Raw genomic sequence first — 23528 nt, forward strand, 5'->3', positions numbered from 1 at the left:
TTGTCTTTGAACTCATTTTAAATTCAAAAGTCTCTATAATTTTGATAATATTTTAAACACTATCCTCACTAAAGCAGTTTCTATTATAAACTTAGAAAGATATAGAAAAAAATTAACAAGGCCCCAATACAAGAATGATATATATTCTTGAACCATTCCTACTATTTTTTTGAATAGTAAGAATTATATTATCCTATTTTTGTTTGAGAAAATCATATGTGTACATATCTATATATATATAAGTATAGAGTGAAAATTTATATATTCATGAAAACAATCTGAAAGGCTGTACGTTAAAATGCTATATCTAGGGGATGGGGTACATGAAGATTTTCCTGTAACTTTTACATTTCTATTTTTTCCAAAAGTTTATTTATTTCCCCTGAGAGAGACCTGCACTCTCAATAGGGTTAGGGTTTTCGTGCTGTGATCTTTCCCCCAGCTCTGCACCTAGCCAGGATTACAGCCATGACTGTGGCTGTTCCTGGAGTGTTTAGGTAATGCCTTTATTTTTTATTCTAGTCTTCTTGAGCTATCCTAAATTAGGATATGAGCCTGGAGCAAGCTTCCTGTATGGCCCCAGCATCACATAGCAGTACCTTAACTGCTTCCATCACTGTCACTTTGCTACATTTCTACTTAACTTGATTATTTTAGGAAGTTAAAAAAGTATTGATAATTGGCTAAAAAAAAAAATTAAAAAAATATCTTAACCCCTGAATCAGTTTGTTTGAATGTGATCAAGTTCACTCTACACACGTGTGAATAAAACTGAAGGCTCTTCTAAGCAGTGGGGTCACCTATTGGGAACATTTTCCATGCCATTAGTCTTCCACAACAGGCTTTTATGTAGTTTCATAATCAATTTTACAAATGTATAATAATTTATTATTAATTTTTAACTTAATTTTAATAGAAAGAAATATTTATTGGGAATAATACACACATTAGAAAAAGAAAGGTGGGGGAATATTCTCTTCTCTGTTACTTTGCATTCCCTCGTCTCTAGATACATATGTTTTTAAAAGTTACTTACAGTTTTTTGAAAGCTTGTATTCTTTCTTTTATGAGAAGAGAAGAGAGCAGCCTAGACAGCATCAGGTCACGCTGCAATCCTTTCCCCCAGCCCTTCAGCCAGTCAGGATTCCGTGCCCAGAGTGTTTCAGGTCAAGACACAGTCCAAACCCATGGTCAGCCAAGTGGCTTTCAGCACTGCAGATTCGTATGCTACCACCTGTGCCGTGGAGGCTGGAACTATTTTACATTTTTCTAGATATGATTTGGCAACTTAAAGATATCATTTGTTGATTCGTTAATACTTGAGAAACTTATGACACTTGCTGTCATTTCCTTTTCCTTTCCATTTTAAAATATCACGTTTTAGTTTACATCTATTGGTTTATTTTCTGGTTTTGAAATTATATTAAAATATCCGTTTCTTGACCCACTTATGTGAAGTTGCACCCCCCCCTTTTTTTTTAATTAGAACTCTTGCTCCTTTAAGCTCAGGGTTGGTAAGGAGTTAGGAAAATGGATTCTATACATTTACACAGCATGTGTGATACATGCCAGGCCTCTTGGTATTCAGTGACCTAAAGTTCCCTATTGGGGCATTTATAAACCTTAGAGCCTTGTAAATCCAACTCTGTTCCATACTGAAAACAGGGGTGGGAAAATGTGTAGCAAAGGCTCTTGATTTGTCTTCTTTCAGTGTCCAGAATTCACTTAGGACCTATGTCTGACTTATTTTAGTTATGGACATAGGCACATGAAGGCTTTAAGGCTATGACTACAGGAAGTATTAATCCTCTGTTTTGGACATGCTCATGAGCAAGAAAGGAGATATGATCAGAAGATCTATCACCAGATGCTCTTCAATATTCCCCAAATGAATAACTGTCTCCAGGGGGGAAAAGGTCACCAAACCAAGGCTAGGGTTTTCTGGGAGCAGTTTTTCAGAGATGCATTATTATCTCAATAGCCCTATCTGTCAGCTCGGGATCACAGAGGGTGACAGACTTTCAGACTGAATGGACTTTAAGAATCTTGCTTAGTTCCCAGCAGAGACAGGGAGGTCTCCAGGGAATAGTAATTGCTGTGGCTAAGAAAAAGGTATCTTTCTCACCCTTCTTTTCATAAATAATCCGTGTTTTGTATAGTATTTTTTTTAGAGGTTTTTGCTATAGGGCGCGTGCGCTTGCCAGACAGACAGAGACAGAGAGACAGAAAGCGAGAAATCACTCCCCAGGGGGGATGGCCATGCCGCAATTCCTTCTCCTCCATTCTCCTCTCAGGATCTTGGGCATGCACGCACACGCGCCTGGCTTGAGTTTTAAGCCACTGGGTCTGGGACGTGAACCATGGTCGACTACATGGGAGTCCAGCGACATAGCCATTACGCTAACTGCTGGTCCCATGTATAGTACTTTTTGAACCACTCTCAAATTGATCTTTGGGTGGATTACATGTGTTGCTTTTGTTGGTCAGAGCTAACCTACCCATTCTTTGGCCAGTGAAAGCAAGGCTAGAACACAGGCTGCTGATTTAAATCACAAGGTTTCCCCTACCCTGTTTCTACTATGCTCTAGTTCTTCCAATTTCTTAACCATTCCTACTGGTCCATTACGGGCTCCATTTACGTTTTCAAGCTAAATCTTTTGAGGCTTTTTTAAAAATGATTTTATTTCCTATCTTATACTGTAGTTTTACTATTTAGTTTACTTGCCTCTTTTCATTTGTTTGTTTGTTTGCTTAAATGACTCATCTTATTAAGCCTTTTCAAGGCATTTCTCTTGGTATACATAAAAACAACTCTCTTTTCATGTTCATCTTTCATTGATGTATATGACATTCAATTAAATTACACAATTGCAACAGCATATACAACTGGCATAAATAGGTTTAGGGACAATCACGACTGACATGGTTGAGCATCTAACTCAATTGTTGGAAGTGACAGTGTGAACATATATCAGAAATTAGCAAACTAGCAGAGAGCTTTCAGCGTGCTGTGCCATCGGTCAATATGATTTACCAAAGACATGGAGATCATTCAGTGAGGGAGTAGATGCTTAAAGAGAGAGCAGATCAGAGGCTGTGTGTCAGTGAATTACACAAGATTTGTCTCATTTCTAAAATGGCAGGTGGCACTGCCCTAGTTTGTGTCTCTGGTACCTCAGTCTTGATCAACGTATGTGACTAGAAACTTGGTATGATGGAATTGGGATGAAGTGGGGGATGGTCAGACAACAGCCATTCTGCAAATGTTATCCCAGTTTGATAGCAGGGTCAAAGTTTGGAGCTGAGCATAGCTGCAATTAAATCTACTATGGTGGGCAAATTCCTTTAAAGATGTCCATAGCCTAATCCCTGGAATGGGTGAGTGCATTAGATTACATGCCAAAAAGAAATTGATTGCAGATAGAATTACTGCTGCTAATCAGTTAACCTTAAAATAATGAGGTCATCCTTATGGGTCCAATATAAGCAGTAGGGTCCATAGAAGAAAGAGGAAGAATGTAAGTCAGAGGGAAGTGTAGCTACAGAAGAGCTCTGAATAACCATGTTGAAGGACTTGGTCCTCCATTGCTGGTCGTGAAAATGAAAAGAGGCCACCATCCCAGGACTGTGGGCCCCTCTAGAAACTGAAAAGTCAAGAAAACAAATTATCCCCTTAAGCCACTACAAGGGAATGCAGCCCTGCCTATATCTCATCTTCTAACACCCAGAACTACAAGACGGTGTGTGTGTGTGTGTTTTGTCCTCAGAGTGTGCATGCACACACCAGAGAGTGAGAGGGGAATTGATCGCAGGGAAGGAGAGGAAGAAAGCACTTTCCCAATGGGGCACGGTCATGCTGCAATGCTTTCTCCATTTCTTCCTCCTATTAGGATTTAGGGCATGACATGTGCCCAGTATGGTTTGTATGTATGTATGTATGTATGTATGCATGTATTTATTTATTTATGGAGACATTTTTGCTACAGGGCAAGTGTGCTGGCCAGAAAGACGAGAGAGACAGAGAGACAGAAAGCAAGAAATCACCCCCTAGAGGGGATGGCCATGCCGCAATCCCTTCTCCTCCATTCTCCTCTCAGGATCTTGGGCACGCACACACATGCGCCCGGCGTGAGTTTTAAGCCATCGGGTTCAGCACCCGAACTGCAGTCGACTACGTGGGAGTCCAGTGACATAGCCATTATGCTAACTGCTGGTCCCCCCAGTATATTTTTCAAGCCACTGGGGTCAGGATTTGAACTGCATAGTCTGCCATGTGGGATGTGGTTCCTTAATCACCAGATCATAGCGTTAGCCTTAAGTTTGTGTTTTTTAAAGCCACTAAATTTACAGTAATTTGTTATAGCAGCAATAAAAATCTAATGCATCTACCGTCTTTCTTCCTTAACTTCCTCACCCTTCCTAATAGAGGAAATTACAGGATTTATTTATTCTAATCCCCAACATTTACAAACCCTTCCTTCTCCTTTCTGTATTTAAATACAATTTCAGTGCTGCTGCTTGTGACTTAAAAGGATATAAAATAAAGGACCAAACCTCTTTACAACCAAATGTTTAAAATGATTTACATATTCAAGGAGAATTTTTAAACAGCAGTCATGGGTAGAGAAACAGCAAGAAACAGGTAGTGCTCTGTAATACAAGATGCCTGATAAGCCAAGGTCTGAAGGAGATGAGAGGGCCTCTCAGGGCTGCCAGCATCCCATCTCTGCCTTGCCCTGCTTGGCTTCATCGGCTCCCAGAGCGACCTTGCAAACACCAGTTGCTGCCAAGTTTATCTTGGTCAGCATTATCTCTTAGCATAGAACCTCTTACATCTGGACAGTGAGACCACAGGGCTTTGCAACAAGGAGAAATGCCAAAGAGAACATCCACTGTTAAACGGCAAAGGCTTTGTACAAAGCACCTGTGGAATCAGAGGAGTGAGCAATGCATCCAGCAACAAGTTCAAGGCCTGTTACCATAAGGCAGAGGATTCTAAGGAGGTAGAACTTTCATCAGCTAAAACTTAACAGAGATGCAAAGAGAGGAGATACATGTTCAGAAGGAGTGGTGGAGTGGTGGTGATTCAGTCCTGAATGCATGCCTAGCTGGGCAAGGCTCTACAGCGTGGAAGAGAGAACTTGGCCCTTGGCTCAGATGTCGGTGGTCCAATGGGAAGGAATGAGACAAAGAGAAGAGGAAGATGGGGGAATTGTGGATGGGAATAAGAGCATGAACAAATACGATTACTTAGGGATTCTGGGTGGACCAGGAGAAATAATGTGGAAGGTACTGTTAGAGGTTCTGCTTACTTGTCCTAAATGAGAAGCTCGGGAAAGAAGATTCTTGGCAAGTTGTGGAAGTTCTTCAGCTCCAAAGTAAGAAAATAAACCTGCTCTCAGGACCAGTAGTTAGCATAATGGCTATGTCACTGGACTCCCATGTAGTCGACTGCTGTTTGAGTCCTGGACCCGATGGCTTAAACTCATGCCGGGTGCATGTGTGTGCGTGCCTGAGATCCTGAGAGGAGAATGGAGGAGAAGGGATTGTGGCATGGCCATCCCCCCTGGGGGGTGATTTGGTGCTTTTTCTCTCTGTCTCTCTCTGTCTTTCTGGTGAGTGCATGTGCCCTACAGCAAAAATAAAAATAAAACAAAACAAACAAACAAAAAACAAACAAAACAAAACAAAAAAACTCTCAAAAAAAAAAAGAAAGAAAAAAAAGAAATCTGCTCTCGTGAACAGTAGAGATTGGCAGTACAGGGTGATTTAAATAAGCATTCTTGAAATATAAACAATTAGATGTTCAAGAGATACATTTACTGAGTATAGATGTGTGGCCTGAAACAAGGTGTCTAATCTGAGACTTGATTTTCTCATGTGTAAAGTTGGATGGATGGACCTACCCTGTATCCTCAGACTTAAGTAAGATCTACATGAAATTATTTTGTAAACTCATGCCATAACTTACTTTACTTAAGTTATGATTAATATTTTTTATTTCTGTTAGTAGATTGACTTAAATCTATGACCAATTCTTTAGAATTACCAAAGCTTTAGAATAATTTTTTTTTTGTCAAAATGTGAGGGGTCTTCAGAAAGTTCACAGAAATGTCTTATGAAAAAATTAGACTTGGATTTCGGACTTTTTGGCACCAAAATAAACTTTTAGTTTCATTCGATTTCCAAACGTTTTTTGGAAGTGCTCTCATGTTTTATGTTGAAGAAGGAATTGTTTCCCCATTGAACTTCTGACCTTCTGACCTTCTTTAGTTATTATCTCTTGTCTGTTCTCTCCCTCTTGCACAGTATTCGCATTTCCATGTTCTCATTCCCCCTTCACTCATCTATCCACATCACACTGGCTAATCTATCCCAGAGGGTTTGATGAAATTGCTTTGGACAAAGTCATTAATGATCTAATAGTCAGGTTCTATAATTGTAATAATAATCATAAAAATGATAACAATGGCTAATATTTACTGAGTTCTAGTACGTCAGGCAAGGCCCTAAGTGAGTTACATGTGTAAACTAATTTAATAGCAGTAGGGAAGCAGGTACTGTTCTGGGCTAGATTTAAATGATAAGGAAACTGTGGCATAGTAAGGCTGTCTCTTGCTCAGGTCACAGAGTTAGAAAGTCACTTTTCTGTACCCTGACTCCAGAGTGCATCTGATGCAGGTCGCAGACCCCATTGTTCATTCTCGGGCATCATACTTACAAGCGTCATGCCATGCTGCCTCTTCATTTGATGTAATTCTTTGGTAGCTGTGGCTGTTGCTTCCATGAACCAGTCCTGTCTGGGCATGAACACTGACAACTGAGTGGGTGGGTGTGATAAAATAGCAGAGAGGGTAGAGAAGGCAATCAGGTTTAGGAACACTCCAGTTCTTGACATTAGGAATTCTATGGCTTGACTGGGGTTCACATTCTTTCTGGGTCCTTGGTTATGGCTATACAAGTGCAGAGGGACTGGCTGAAGAGGCTGGAACTTACTCATGCAGAGCCTAGGTGGGCATTTAGATGTGGCACTGGCAAGGTATGGGAGTCAGTTTCTTCAGCTCTGGGGCACAGGAAGGTCCAGGGGATGGTCCATGGTAAACTGGGAGTTTTTAAATCTTTTTACGGTATTTTGGAGGCTCCAGGACCTGCCTGAGGTCTCCTATTTCACCAGTGCCCTGCGTCATCTCATTTCCATGACGATGATAATGAGTGCCCAACCTACTACAGTGGTGCACACACCTTCATGACTGGGGTGAAAATAGCAAACTAACTAATCTGCTCAACAGTCTCTCTTACACCTGTTTAACTGCCCCTCAGTCTCCAAGGGATACGGTGAGATTAGACAGAGCCTTTTGCAGTCTGCCTGGAGTAAAGATCTGCATCCTTCAGGGATAGAGAAAAAAGGAAGAAAAGAAAGTGATACTTTGGAAAGTTGTTTGAAGGAAAACCTTCATAAACAAAGTTTTAATCAACTAGAATACACATGTGTTAGCATGCCTGTTCTAAGATAGGTTATTTTTTTAGGTGTGTATAAAGTGGTTTTGCCACTCATAAATTTGACAAGCCAAGGCTTAGTCCCTTAAAAAACAAGGTTGAAAATCTGCTTGTTATTTTGCAGAAACCATTTAGTAACTATATGTTACTTTGTGGAAACCATTTAGTAATCTTATGAAGTAAATGGGAGTCGATGGTACCAATAATCCCAGCTCCCCTAATCAATAAACTGCAGAGCTGAGAGAGGACTTAGAGCATGTGCTGGAGCATCCTTGTACACGGCAGGTGTGGATGTTGTGGTGTACATGTCTGTAAGTGTTTGTGCATGTGTCTATGTGCCTGTGGATGTACATATGTGCAAAATGGAGACACTTTTGTTTGGGTAAAATCACTTTATTTTGCAAACAGAATGCAAATAATTGGACTATGGCAGTTCTGATTCTCCTTTATAGGGGCTCTTTTGTGTGGTTGGTCTTTGTTTCCAGAATCAAGCACCCTGGCTCTTTTCAAATCTTATTGCTACTGAAACAGTTTATTCAGGTAGACACCAAACAGGACAGTGTCTAACTGGGAGACAAATTTCTGCTGAGAGTTTCTCATCTCCTTTAGAAATCCATACCATAGGAGGGACCGACAGATGGCATAATGGTTATATCACTGGTCTCCCATATAGTGACTGCAGTTCAAGTTCCAGACCCAGTGACTTAAAACTCATGCTGGGCATACGCGCATGTGTGCTCAAAATCCCAAGAGGAGAGTGGAGGAGAAGGGATTGTGGCATGGCCAACCCCCCTGGTGGGTGATTCCTTGCTTTATGTCTCTCTGTCTCTTCGGCTAGCACACACACCCAATAGCAAAAATCCCTCTTAAAAAAAAAAAAAAAAAGAAAGAAAGAAAGAAAAAGAGAAAAAGAAATCCATACCATAGGGATTGGGAACATAGTTGGGAACACAGTTGCATTTTGCTAGGCTTATAGAAGCCCTTTGATCTCTATTTTCTGGACAGAGGCTCTTATTCTCTACCATTATTCTTTCTCACTGTCTTTTGATAATAGAGCATTATCCTCACCCTGAATTTTAGCTGCAACATGGCCCCATGTCCACACAGATAGAGGCTGGTTACTTAACCTCCTTACTGTCTAAATGTGACATGTAATTAAGTTTTGACTACCAAACTAATAAATGAAATGATACATGCACATTTTCAGATTGACTTTTTAATTTGTTTGGACAAGTTCTCGCTTTGTGGTGCTGCACCTGCCTCGGCCTCCCAAGTAACAGGGACTAGAGTTGCTTGTCACAGCACCAGACTTTTAGGATGGGCCAGGAATTAACCCAGGCCTCCCTTGTGCCTTCAGCCTGCAGAGTAATGGTATCAACCAGCACATGCTGCTGAGCCCACATTGTTTCTTTTAATTTTTAAAAAATGTGTTCATGATAGAGTGTGTGTGCACACACAGAAAAATGAGAGAGAGAGAGCACAGGTGAGAGAGAGAACACCCTCCACAGGGTCTGGCTATACGATACCCTAGCCCTAGTCCTCTAGTCTGTCAGATGTCAGATGTCAGATCCTGGACACTCATACATGGCCTAGTGCATTTCAGGATGACTGAACTGTGGATACAAAATGTGGTCGTCATGTGGTATCCAGCTTCTCTTGAGTAGCACCTTACTGCTGTGTTGCAGAGACCATCCAGATGGAGTTTTTATGATACATCTATGTGTCTGTCTGCCTGCATGCCTGCATGCCTGCCTGCCATCCTTCCTCCTTCCCTCCCTCCCTCCCTTCCTTCCTTTCATCCCTCTCTTCTTTGGCTAGGAAGTTGTGCCTTTGGACCCAGATATGGAAGCTGCAGAAAGAATGGAAGAGCTGTCTCTGGCTTCCTTGGACGGTTCGATGAGAGAGAAATAAACTTCAATTCCATTTAAGCGTCTGGACTTTGAGTGTCTTTGTTATGCCAATTTATAATCTGTAACCTAAACAAGATATGCCCTAAAAGATCTGTATGTGGGGCTTATTTACACCCTGAAATATTCTGGTGCGCATTTGCACAAACAGCTCAGATCTTCTGCCTGAAAACCAGACAGAGTTTCTTGAGAGCACAGTTCAGAATGCTGTGGTTGTTCTAAACTATTCTGTGTAAATAGCTAAGAGACAAAATTCATTACAGTAGCTGGGAGGACATGATTAAGAAACAAATAAAAAGTTTCAGTGTTGCTGATTGCATAGCTTTTCATCTTGATATACTTTATTCTCCTTTCTTCTCCTTGTCATTCTTATCCCTTTTTTGTTGCTAGTGGGCTTCTGTGCTTTCCAGAGACAAAGAAACAGGGAGAGGAGAGGAGAAGGCATTTCCTCCCAATGGAGAATAGTCACTCTAACCCCTTCTTCATCTCCATCCTTTTGGGATTGTGGGCATGCATATACATGCACTAAGTGTGTTTCTCAAGCCACTGTATCCAGAACTTGAGCTGTGTGATTGGTCATATGGGAGCTGGCTGCATTAACCACCAGGCCATGGAGATGGCCTAATGTCACCTCACACTTATGGAAAACTTATGGAGACCAAGTCCCAGGTAGAGTGCCACTGCTCATAACTGGAGGTGCATGGGTTCAAATATGGAGCCAATCTGAACATGCTGGGTGTGGCAGTATACATACCTGTAATTTTAGGTAACTGAGAGGTTAGGGCAGGAAGATTATGGCGTGGTGAGACCTTGTTGAAAATACCTCTCTCTCTCATCACAAAAGGAAAGCATAAAGGTTGTAAGAATGACATTGGGACTTGTGAAAACTCCTTTCTAAATTGACCATTTGTTTATATTTTGTCCTATTTATCATTATTTTATTTTTATAGTGTGTGTATGTATGTATCTATACAGTATTTTTTCCCTCAATCTCTTGAGAGTAAGAAAACTGTGTTTCAATGATCTTGCTCTTTTTGAAATCCACAGACCACGTATGTGTAGAATGTTCCTCAGTCTTGATTAGATTCATGTTGGGTGTTTGGGGTAGGAATATCATAGAAGTGGTATTGTGTCTTCTAAGTGCCTCATCTCAGGAGACAAGTGATGGCCAGTTAGCACTTAATCACTGAGTCAAAGTGGTACTCATCAGATTTTTCCATTTAAGTTACTTTTTAATTTCATTAATAAATGTATGTGGGCAGATACTTTGAGATTATGTAAATATCCTGTTACTCATCCAACATTCCTTGAGCAGGGGAGTGGCCACCGTGCAATTCCTTCTCCTTCATTCTTTTCTCAGGATTTTACATATGCACACACATGAACCTGGTGTGTTTTTCAAGCCACCAGACCCAGGACTTGAACCAAGAAGTCAGCCATGTGGGATCCAGCACCTGAACCCCCATACTACCTGCTAACCCCTATTTACTACAAATTTTAACATCCATTGATGATTTTATGCAATGGATTTTTTCAAAAAAATGTATTTCATGAGAAAATGAGAAACATACACAGAGAAAGAGAGAAAGAGAGACAATGTCCCCAATAGAATTTTGATGTGCAATCCATCTCTTGTTTCAGCCTGAACCACAGACACCCATATCTTCATTGTTCTCAGGGAAGTCGCCTTTGGACACATACCCAGAACTTCCCCATGCAGATCAGCCTTGCAGAGCATTGTGTGTTATCACTGCACCACTGTCTAGCCCCATTATACTAGGCACTATAATGGATTTACTTGGAGAAAGTTTGTTATCTCAAAAATAAATTTAGGGTGTCTAACTTGGAAGAAAGAGACCCAGAGTCTAGTTTCAGCCCAGTAGCTCCAGACAGAGAACCTTGGCTTCCTTTTTTTTGGTAAAATGGATAGACGAAGGCATAGTATTCTTGAGTGAATTGGCCTCAGAACTCTAAAGTTCTGATGTTTGTAGACGGGTACTCTGGGAAGGACAGTTTTTTGAGGTATGAGACTATCACATGCTTTGTAGGGTCTTTAGGTTTCCTGGACACTGTTCACTAAAATCCCAGACATTTTCCACAAGAGAGAAGTTTTAAAACACGGCTCCTTGTGCTTTGACACTCCTCCCACCACCAGGAGAGGACTATCTTACTACCTTTGGAACCTGGGTGTGCTTGTATTGGCTTTGGCTAGTGTAGTACAGTCAAAGTGACACTATGTAGCATCTGAGGTTTGGTCACAAAGGCCAGCCACATTCCTCTCAATTTGCAGGAACTCTTGATTTTGAGATTCCATGTGAAAAGAGAGCTAGCCTGAGGCTGCCATGTTGTGAGAAGGCCCAATCCATAGAGCCAGGTGACAAATACAGTCCTTCAGGTCAATAGTCCCAGCTAAGCCCAGTCTTGGAATCATCTCAACCCAGGTACTAAACATGTTAGTGAAGGGATCTCCAGATGACTCCAGTCTCCAGATAACAGAGTAATGATGTTACTCGAGTCTTTCTGAGATCTTTGATAGAATGGAGCAGAAACTGGCCATTGCTACCATACTGTCTGAATTCTTGACCCACAAAATTTGTGAACCCAATAAACGATTATTGTTTTATGCTATTTTAATTCGCAGTACAATTATAGATTAGTGGAGTGCCCATAGATTCCCATCCCTCTCTAAATGGGACTGTATTGCCCTCAGGTGGGAACCACTCATAGATGCTAGCCCAGTACTTTCTCTTTATTCTACTTTGTCAACAAAATATATTTTAAATCAAAATGTTGTAAGTGGGGTTTGTCTTCCCTGTGCCCTCTAACGGAACACAATCACAACTTACGTGTGTATTTTTAAATAATGTCAGCAGCCCTTAAATGTTAGCTTTAATCTGAAATTTATAAAAAATCATGGCATGTTTATAGGATACTGATAAGTTCTAAACAATAAGTCTAATACGAAATGTCAGTCGTACTCACTTTTGGAATAGTTGTGATTCTGAAAATGTAGTGATAAAATAAATATAAAAGGGATGATATTTCTGTAGAGGCATGCCTTATAAATTTGGAGATGTATTTCTGAGTTTTCTATCTCCTTGCCTTGACATTGAAGCCTGGGTGATGTGGGAGAGTGAGAGCTTGTGAGTGATCCCTGTCTTGACTTGACAAATGTACCTAATACTGCAATCTCCTTTTCTTGACATTTAATGACTGCCAAACCTGAAAAGGAAGCAGAATCCTAAACATTTCACATTCACTAGCTCATTCATTCAACAAACCAGGAATTGTGCTAGGTTTTAGTGATAGAGCATTGAAGAAGGCAGGCATAGTTCCTGTTTTCATGGAATTTATATTTAGCCAAGTAGGAAGGACAATGAATAGGTAATTTGCAAGTTTAGTGAATATGATAAGACTGTGTTTTTTTTTTTTGTTTGTTTGTTTGTTTTTTTTTGAGAGGTTTTCGCTATAGGGTGCGTGTGCTTGCCAGACAGAGAGAGAGAGACATAGAGACAGAAAGTGAGAAATCACCCCCCCGGGGGGATGGCCATGCCACAAACCCTTCTCCTCCATTCTCCTCTTGGGATCTTGGGCACGCATGCACACACGCCTGGTGTGAGTTTTAAGCCACCGGGTCTGGGACATGAACCATGGTCGACTACGTGGGAGTCCAGCGACATAGCCATTACGCTAACTGCTGGTTCCCAAAACTGTGCTTCTTGAACTATCTGTGGCACATCGTCTGTGGCAAAGGACCTATTCTTTCTACTTGTCTATCTACTCATCTACGTATTATTTTGAGTTCTAATGTGTTGTGGATGTTTGTGCCCTACTGTTACCAGCTAACTCAGTCCAGCTGCTGCTTTTCATGGTCAATGAAATGAGAGATAGAGGTTGGAGAAGAGAGTTTTATTTCCGTAACCAGTTATAAGGAGATAGTCAGCAAGTATCATCAAATTGTCTTGAAAAGCTCAACATGTCCTTGGGATTTATATATACAAAATAGAAGCAGATGCAAATCATTCCTCCCTATAACCAACCACTCAATCACTTTCTCCTAAGTAATTATTCAGACTCCTTCAAATATCCACTCCTGGTTTCTCATCTGACCATTCCTTATATAGATCCCCCTATGACTCAGTACTTGGTCAGATTGTTCTTGTTAGCGACCTGTCTTCATTTTAAAATGGCCGCAGTCCTGCTAAATCTTAAGCTGTCCTGCTTTGCTATTACACATTATTAGAATATAGTTTTAGCCAAGCAATTTATTACCAAAATTTGTCAGCATCCAGACTAGTCTATGCCCTGTTCAAATAGGTAAGTTCATAGATTACTTTCTTAAATATTGCATTAATTTCTAAGTGCTATACAAGTGTTTAGTTTTCATTTATGGGTTTCATTTTCATTTCTATGTTTGTCTCTTTACAGATCAATGACAATTAGTGTGCACAGTGGCCCTAGTATCCAGACCACACTGATTAGCACGACTGTTGGAAACAGTGTAGGAGGCATTATGTTGTCATGGCCCTTCTTCACAACTTTCTCAACAAAAAAATGAGAAAATTGGAGGTAGTTTTCTCACAATGCACAGACTGTCTTTTATGTTCCACCTTTAATTCTAGGCTGATCACAGAAGGATTGGTAAGCACAGGCCAGGAGTTGCTGCTTAGTCTATTAAACCTGCCAGTTGCCACAAGGACATGCAGCCAGCTTCCTTTTCCATTGTTTCTAGGATCACTCAGTTCAGGGTCTGGGCAGCAGGCAGACAGAGCTACCTCGGGATGTTCCTTTTGCAACACTGCCTATGTGCCCAGTGTTGCAAAAGGTATAGAGTTCTCTGGAGAGTAGAAGGAACACAGTGATTCCTAAAGTAGCTTTAAAGCATTCCGTACATACAATTCTCAGGATATAATCAAAATTTTATGGGAAAAAAAGGCAATAATGAGGGACTCTCCTGAGTGAACAGACAACAAAAGGAACATTCAGATCCTAAATTTTTCCCCAGGATTTTAAAAACTAGAAAAAATACGTCAAAGTTTGGAGGACAGTGGCTATTTATAACATGAAAGTTAAAAAAATTATAATTTCTCCTAAAATAATTATAAATCAATAGATTATGTAGCAGCCTTATTTATTTATTTATTTTACATTCATTCACTCTATCATTAGAGCCTACAAAATGAATTTTCCCATCCAGAGTGGCTCAGATATTACCATATATTATCGTCAACAGATAATTTTCCATTTTGTATTTCTTAACTGGTTACCTTTTTCTTAAAAACCCTAATGAGCTTTGTGAAAATGGGAGAAATATAATTTATTCCAGACTCTACCAGTTCAACATGAGGGAACTGGCCTTGGGGGCATTTCTGGGGTGTGGGCTCTGGGGATTGAAACACAGCCCCTCTGCTTCTCATGGGTATCTGTCCACAGCAGAACTTTGCAATAGAACAGAGAAAGCAGTTAATCATTGATGTCTTGCCAGCTGTGGAGGGTATTCAGTAAGGAATTGAAGCTGGCAAATAAAGTCCTGCTGCTTGTGTCCAGATCTATTTGTCTGAAAAAAATCATTCTCACCTGGAAAAAAAAAAAATCCAAAGAGCAAACAACCACCATCTCCCAAACCAAACAAGAAATAAAAAGTCCACCCAATCATCATTTCTCCTGCTTTTCCTTCAAAACACCAGTGTTTATTTAATAGACCCGCAGTCCCAGGATGGAAACAAACAGATCAATCACTAGGGTGTTCCATTGTGCCCATCATCCTGAAGTCTGCTGATGGTATTTATCTGAGTCTGAAAGTCATCACACGGGGCACAGGTGCAGCTGATGCAGCATGACATTGGTGCTATATAAAGAGCTGTGAGTGACAGCAAGAGGGGAGAGGAAATTACGCCTGAGCACTCCAGGCATCCAGCCCATCTCCCTACCCTCCTACCACCTTCTGCCTCACCAGAGTCATCTCCTGGTCATGGCCACCATATCTCATCATTGACTTCAACAGTGTTGGCACTGTGCTTGCCTCCTGCTCTACCTGTGGTCAAGGCTGAGATGAATATCTAATGGGCTCTTCTTCCTTACCTGGAGTGACCTCACTTTTTACTGCTCCCTGGCATGGAACTGAGCTTATTTCTAAGACAGAATATCACTTTCTAAGGTTGAGGGTTTGCTCATACTCAAGACAAACACTGAGGCTTGACATTTGTCAGCTAAAGAAAACTCACATGCAAATCAGGAACTTGGGAACACTAAAGGCTAGATAGTTCTTCAGCATCTCAGGTATCAGGGAGACTACCACAAGGGAGTCCAAGTAACCTAGTACTTTACTTAGTTTAATTACATGAAAGGCCATCCTTATCTTGAGCTCTTCTGAATCACACTGGTGGGTTGTTGTTTCAGTTGAAGGCCATTCCCTGGATATTTGGTCAAGGGTATTGTAGAGAAGGAGTGGCAGTTGGCCCTATTTTGGTGTTGAGCAAATAACTCTATCCACTCTGGGTTTCACAGTTGACTCTCTGGCAGGAGCCTCTGTCTACAGATTATGCCTTTTGGGGACCACATGTGTGTTCTTAGGATATGAAGTTTTATAAAGAAAATTTCACAGATGTTTACAATCCCCAAAGAGCCCGATTTCAGATCCTCTTCTCCTAATCTAGCTCATGAAGGACACAGTCCAAATCATAGAATCCTAAAATCATTGCAACTCAAGCTCAGTCTGGATCAGTGTCATTCTCATCTACAAAATGGGCTGTTTTGAGGTTCCCAAGGGCTCAGTAGGAGCCCTTGTATTATAAAACATGTACCCATGATGTTGTGTAAAGTGGGCTGTATGTGTGCATACATGGTTGGGGTATTAGTGGGGTTAGGGGTCCTTCAAGACTCAGAGAGGAAAACTAGAATCTTTAATTTCATTCCTGAGGTGAGCGCTAACTGTGCACATATCACAAAGGTTGCCCACGACATGCCTTCAGTAGAATTTTTCTCTCATGGTTTAAAGTTTGGGTATTTTCTAAAGTAACATGTTCATTAGTTCATTTATTCATTGAGTCTTCAACTCTTGCATTATTTTATTCAATCATCCGACAGACGGTTGTATGTTAAGCAGTGGCCAACGTCCTTTGCTAGGGTCTGTATAAGGCCTCCAGGTCATGTTCTTTTGGAAGGTTTATTTACTATGTTCTTCTGTCATGCATCTATTCATTCAATAACATTCTGCCTCTTTAAAGAAAAACTTGTCAGAGGGCATGAGAGAGAGAGAGAGAGAAAGAGAAAGAGAGAGAGAGAGATGGGATTTTGAGCATGCATGGGGAATGGCCACAGCACAATCTCTTCTTCTGTATTTCTCCCTCCTTTTGGGATTTTGAGCATGCACACATATATACCTGTTGTGTTTCTCAAGCTGCTGTGTCTAAGACTCAAACTGGCAGTTTGCCAGGTGGCATCCAGTCATCCCAATCACCACACCATGGGCTGGTCTTCAATAATATTCTTACTCTGTGAGCTTACATGGTCCCTTTAGTAGAGAAGAACTCATAATTCTTTGCTGAGGATCGCTGGTTTGGAACTAGGATGATTTATGGCTATTTAAGAGACAATCTAAGCTGCATTTTTTCTTCCTAAAACTTATGTATTTCTTCTATGAGAGAGAGTAAGAGAGAGAGAGAGAGACAGGCACCCCTAACAGGGTCCCACCTCAGTCTCAGCCAGCTCAGATCATGGGCACGCATGTACTCAGCACACTCAGGGAGGTCCTGGGGCAAGTATGTAGAACCTTTCCCATGTGTGTCCACTTGTGTTACTGTGGCAACCCCACCTGGCTTGCTGAACTGCAAAGTCGTCCCAGATCCAGGCAAAAGGCTTGCTCACAGGATCCTCCAGAATATTAGGCGTGGCCCTGGAGAAGATATATTAGGAAGAAAAGTGATTTGTAAATTTTTAAAGCATTTCTTTAGCTGTTTTGAAGGCTGCAGCTGCATACAACATGGGAAGAGCAGAGTAATTGTATCTTTGAGTTAACTTTGCCATTGCTAATTACTCACCCTTATTGCTGTTCACTTTTACCTTTCTTTTTCTTACCTGTGATCCACTCTTCAAACTTCAACCCGAGTTCCCTGGCTTCTAGGAAATACCCTGCTTTTTTGCAGCTTGATTACATACAGCCTTTCTGAGCATTTCCATACCTCAGTATCTGGGTGCACATTCCATGGAGGCCTTGAGGGCCTCATAATTCCCAGAGGGCATGCTATCTCTCCTTCTGTAGACTCTGACCTCCTGGGAGAGCAAGCAGCCTGCTCTTTTCTTTTTTCTTTTCTTTCTTTTTCTTTTTTATTTTTTATAGTGAGCACATTGTTCCCTGGGCACTGCAATTTGATGATGCTTTGGTGACCAGGCCAAATACCAGGTTGGTAGCTGGATTAGACTCTGAGGTTACCTTGGTGGACCTTTCTGTGTGGGTAAGGACTTAACCTGTGCAACAGTTGAGACGTGTCTCCAGCTGCTTCTTCTCTATGTGCTTAACCCTTGGTAGTCCTGGGGGTCCTGAACCCATCCCTATAGATTTTCCTATTGGAGTGCTGCAAGTGTCAATTAGGCATAGACACTGCTATGGCGTGACAATTGCGACTTGATGAGAGCAATTTTCCTAAATGAAACAATCGCAGTGATGAGCTCCAACTCCCTTCCGCTAGTCATACAGCTGAGATGTGCTGCACTGTCCCCTCACACACAGCCCAGGGGTCTGGTTTCCTGGGTGCTTTAGGACCCACTGGAGTTTCCTTTGTAAGCCGTCCCTCCCTTCCTGAGTTAACAGCAGTGTCCCAGATACATGCATAACAGGTTTCCAATTTATTTCTTTTCAACAGCCGTTGGCAAACACTTCTTCCCCCCTTTCTCTTTTTATTGCTTGCCTTTACTTTATCTGCTAAATCCATGCTTGTGGGTCTCCAGCTGCCTTTCTAGCACCTGCCCTTGTTAATATCTCCGTGTTGTTGCAGTTGCTGCCCTTGGGCTCTTAATGAGGAGCAGGTGGATATTATCAGGTCACTTTCAGGAACGAAGGTGGGAAGGGAATCTATTGCCTACCAAGGCATTATATGAGTTATCTCATTTAAAACCGTCCTTGTGCGGTAAATATTAGTTCCCTGACTTTATGATGAGAAAATCTATCCCCAGGAAAGCCCCCAAATGTTATTCTTTTGAAACTCCCTGTAAGAGTCAATCTCTCTTCTGCTCAAGTTCTTTCAATGGAGTCCTATTATCTATTACAAAAAAAAAAAAGAGCACATTCCTTAGCCTGATATTCAAAAATCCCCGAGGACCTGGACCTTATCTACATTTTCTGTCCCATTGTTCACTACTTTATAACTACAGTTACAATCAAATGGAGTATTTCACTCTTGCTTAAGTACCCAACCCTCTCCTACCTCTTTACTTCTGCCTCTGTGATTCCCTCCTGTATAATACGTTTCCCAAACCACTTTCGATACATACACATACTATGCTTAACTCTCAAGAAGCAACCCAAAGGTCCTAATCTCCCCATAAATCCCACCGACCTCAGTTGGAGGTGACCGCTGCCTGCTGCTTCTCCTAAGCTGGACCGCTCCTGTCATCTTCATCACGCTGTGTATCATCACCCCTTCCGAAGCTGTGACCTCCCTGAAGGTGAGACTCATGTTTGACTTTAATTTACTATCCTACACTATGGTCAGGGTTATGCCATTCTTGGAGGTGATGCATTAAAAAAATAGTTAAGAATTTTGAGTAAGTCACTCCGTTTTCTTACCACCATCTCCCACTGTGGTTAATAGTACTAGCTAAGACAGTTCTGATTAAAATGTAGGAAACACAGAAATTAGTATAAATAGTTAGAATTCTGAAATTTTGCTTAAGGAGCCTAGTTCTTTTATGCTTTCCAGATAGTTTATATTCAGTGACTATCTTGTTATTGGGTTAAATAGACATGGTCTCTTTTAAACTAAATTTGAAGTTTCAAAATAGTTAAGTTTTTCTCCTCAGAATAGGACATACAAGTTAGGTTCAAAGTAGACTAATCTGTTTACCAGTACACAATTGGTTATGCAAAAATGTACACATTAAATATGAAATAGGCTTTGGAACTCCTTCAGTGTTAACTTACCTCTGAACATTCACGCATTCATTCAATCATTGTATTTGATCAACAAAACTCTCTCTTTCCAGACATACATCTTTTCTAAATTTCAGACCTGTATCTTCAATGATCAATTCAGCCACTCTATACGGAAGATCCTAGCCCTCTGGAATCCAAGATGCCTAAAATTGAATGAATAGTTCCATGTCCCTGCTTAGCAGCTATGTCTGGTCACATACAATGTGTTCTGTGTACTCTATCCAGATCAAAGAGAAGAGCACATACCATCTCCTTATTAAATCTGGTAATTAGCTTCTATTTACTTCTCTCCTCTTCTTCCTCAGTCCTGCACAAACCAATAAATTATTCAGCACTATTGATTACGCTGCAGAAATATTTGTAATGTGTTTCTTTACCTCCACTGCGATCGCTCATGTGCAGTTTACTTGAATAAAGTACATCATGGATAATTAGCAATATCAATGTATGAAGTATCTATATGATGTTCTGACAATGTACCAGGCATCCTGAGACAGCATGCGTTATCTCATTTAGTGTTCGCAAAAAAAACTTCTTGAAGGAAGGCATTTTGAATAAAATGTTTCATTCAATGTGGAAACTGAGACTTAGAAAGTTAAACAGCCTAATGTTTCACAGCTAGTAAGTGGCAAAATGGGATTTAAAGTGAGTGTGACTCCAAAGTCTAATTTCTTTCATTAAATGTTGCTGCCCTGTGAACCAGTGAAAAAAATAATAGTTTTGATTTAACACATTAATTAATCTATTCAGCAGATCCATCCTCAGAGCATACATTTGTGCAGGACTTCATATTAGGCTCTGTTGATAAAATGATGGATATGTTCTCAGAGGGCTTTCTGGGATCAGCAGGGTTGGACTAGCTGTGCTGCTGAAAGAAACATCTTGAATGTCTTGGTTATTCCCAAAATATAAGTTTTATTGTTCATATACCACTTGCTTACTAATGGTTGGCTTGAGGTTTTATTCTGTGTCATCCACATCCTCCCAAGACCCAGGACAATGGAATAGCCACATTCCGGAACATTGCTGTTTACCTTGACAGCGAGATAAGGGAGTCTGGTGAAGCAAGTGCTGGCTCTCAAAGCTTCTGACCAGAAGTATTGTCAACTGATTAGAAGCTCCTACTCCATTGGTCAAAGAAAGACACATGACCACAGGTGAGCATATTATTGAGAAGGACAGTATATATAGATGAACAGTAATATAGCTTACCAAAGGTGACAAGCACATATATTATTAAAAGTTACCCACATATATACTATTAGGAAAAAAAGTTTCAGTCTCCTTTCCCATCACTAAAAATGTCTCAGAGAAGGAAAACAATATGATCAGAGTTCAAGGTATTGAATATACCCTTGAATAGACTCAGCCCTTAGGAAGGAACTAGCTTATGTCTTTCTTTCTGTTCTGTAATCTGGAAGACTTCAGAAAGTTCTTTAAAAAATTAGAAATTTTTCCATGCATAATTCTTACTTTCCACAAACTTATTGAAAATCTTTGTAGGATTTTTTTCCCCATTTTCTCTCTTTCTTTTTTTTAATAGAACTGGAACCCTAAAATAGCTCCTTCTTTGATACCTACCTACCACTTTTCATCTTTGCTCCTGTCTTTCTTGTTGTATGTTACCATGAGAAGGTGATAAAAGACCAAGTTTAGACTTCACAGCAGTGGAAAGGAAGAAATAGGAGGCTCTATTTTGAAATTGAGCTAAACTTAAGTCTTTAACCCAACTTTTAAGGGGTGATAATTGGGTATAAGGCACTCTTTGAGCTACCAGGAGTATCTTATTATCTTATAACCCACTTGGGTGTATCCTTTGGAGTAAATGTGCCTTAGAATCCTATTTGGGAAAAGGAGGGATTAGTAGGATTCAGTTTTTTTTTTTTCCTTTGGACCCTTGCCTTAATACAATCAAATTCCCAACATAATTCATGGAACATGCCAATGGAGATACATGCATATTTTTTGGATCATAGAGGAAAGCAAAATGATCAGCACCTTCTGCAGGAAGGTAAATTAAGAAAAGGTGAGTCCCCTGGATTCTGAAGAGTGGGAGGAAGAAATAGGGCAGAAGGAACAGCAAATACACAGTCAAAACAGAGCATAGCACACTAGGTAAATAACATGTGAATAGGATGGATTCAGTGCAAAGGCTTTCTGGTAGGTTTGTCAAAAAACAAGGCAGTAAAAGTCAAATTGTTAAAGATTATCAGTTAGTGAAAAGCTTAATCCTTTATTTATTTATTTATTTATTTATTTATTGAGAGATTTTCACTGTAGGGCGCGTGCGCTCGCCAGACAGACAGAGAAAGACATAGAGACAGAAAGCGAGAAATCACCCCCCAGGGGGGATGGTCACGCCGCAATCCCTTCTCCTACATTCTCCTCTCGGGATCTTGGGCACGCACGCACACGCGCCCGGCGTGAGTTTTAAGCCACCGGGTCCGGGACACGAACCGCGGTCGACTACGTGGGAGTCCAGCGACATAGCCATTACGCTAACTGCTGGTTCCCTAAACCTTTATTTTTCATTTTAGAATCTCCAATACCTATTGCATGACCTAAGACAAAATAGATCTAGTCATCATTAAGGAAGTAAGTGAATTAGTAAATGAATAAGATGCATCACATGTATTTGTGGATTTTTTTTTTAACTATATGTAGACATTAGGTTATTATATTGTTGCAAGAATACAACATAGTGAGATACTATTATTATACCTATAGTTAAGATGAGAACACTGAGGCTTAGATATATTGAAAGGGTCTGATGTAGCATGCATCTGTTAAGATGTCATTAGCTGAAAGTAAAGTGTATATGTCTAAAATATTTTCAATAATAAAAAAGTGAGAAATGTTTATTTCCTATAAAAATTATAAGTTTTCCCAGAATTAGTTTTATAGTTCAATAACATTATTAGGGCCTTAGACTTTTCTATCTTTGACCTTTGTGTTTTCTCCTTGTGGTTATAAAATGATTGCCATGTTTCCAGACATCACATGAAAACATGACATCAGCTGACAAAGAGGGAAGCTTATACTCTGTATGTTCTTCCTAGGAAAGGAATCTTTGATAGCTGACCATATTAATGAAAATATCCCGACAGGCTCTTTGATGTGGCTGTGAAGGTATGTTCTACCTGTGGACAGCACAACAGTTACAATACTCTGTTCATGGTATTAGAGAAAATTTAGAGTTAGGGCAAGCAGAGGAATAAGACAGGGAAGTGAAGGGATCAAAACTGGAAGAAGAGTGAGTTAAATAGCATTATAGGTTTTAACACATAACTTGAGAACAGTCTTTTAATTGAAAAGTTTTACAAAACTTAAATTCTCTGATGATGTCTATCCTATTTTCCTAATTCCTTAGTAAAGCCTGAAGCTTATATAAATTCCATATGTTTGTTTTGGAGAGAAAGTCAAGGGACCGTATTTCCTGACCTTTGTTGGTATAAAGCTCTGAGTTTAGGTTGATATTGGGAAGATTTAGAGTTTGCTCAGTTACAGGAATTTAAAGGGTAAGCCCTGAGAAACATCAGAAATCTTGAAGATGTTGGAATTTCCATAGGCTATGAGATGGGGTCTTGGAATAACTTTAGTTAATTTTCAAAGGACAGAAAGGCCTCAGATGACACGTGGGTCATACAAAAAATGCTGCGTTAAGTCTTTCTAAATGTCAGTCTCTGCTGTATTTCTGATAATTCCCTATGTATAAATTCCCATAAGAGCAATTACTGGTCAGAGGTTGTGGGCGTGTATAAAGCTCTTAAAACGCATTGCCAAGTGCTGCGACAGTGCTCATTCCCCTGTATCCTTGGTGGCTCTGGGTGGGGGAATATTGTGAGGGTTTAAAAACCCTGTGTCAGGAACCAGCAGTTAGTGTAATGGCTATGTCGCTGGACTCCCATGTAGTCGACCGCAGTTTGCGTCCCGGACCCGGTGGCTTAAATCTCACGCCGGGCGCGTGTGCGTGC

General features: G+C 40.5%; 1 long non-coding RNA gene across 3 annotated transcripts in view; it reads left to right on the top strand.

Annotated features, from left to right (window-relative positions):
* The first annotated feature begins 20597 nt into the window (after positions 1-20597).
* Positions 20598-23528, top strand: part of LOC114005928 (uncharacterized) — a 191636-nt gene continuing 188705 nt past the window's right edge. For all 3 annotated transcript variants that reach the window (XR_003547716.1, XR_003547717.1, XR_003547718.1), the window contains exons 1-2: positions 20598-20711; positions 22614-22683. This is a non-coding gene — a long non-coding RNA (uncharacterized LOC114005928). The remainder of the gene's footprint in view (positions 20712-22613; positions 22684-23528) is intronic.

The sequence above is a fragment of the Tupaia chinensis genome, unplaced genomic scaffold (assembly GCF_000334495.1).
Source record: "Tupaia chinensis unplaced genomic scaffold, TupChi_1.0 Scaffold144952_1, whole genome shotgun sequence".
Classification (NCBI taxonomy): domain Eukaryota; kingdom Metazoa; phylum Chordata; class Mammalia; order Scandentia; family Tupaiidae; genus Tupaia; species Tupaia belangeri.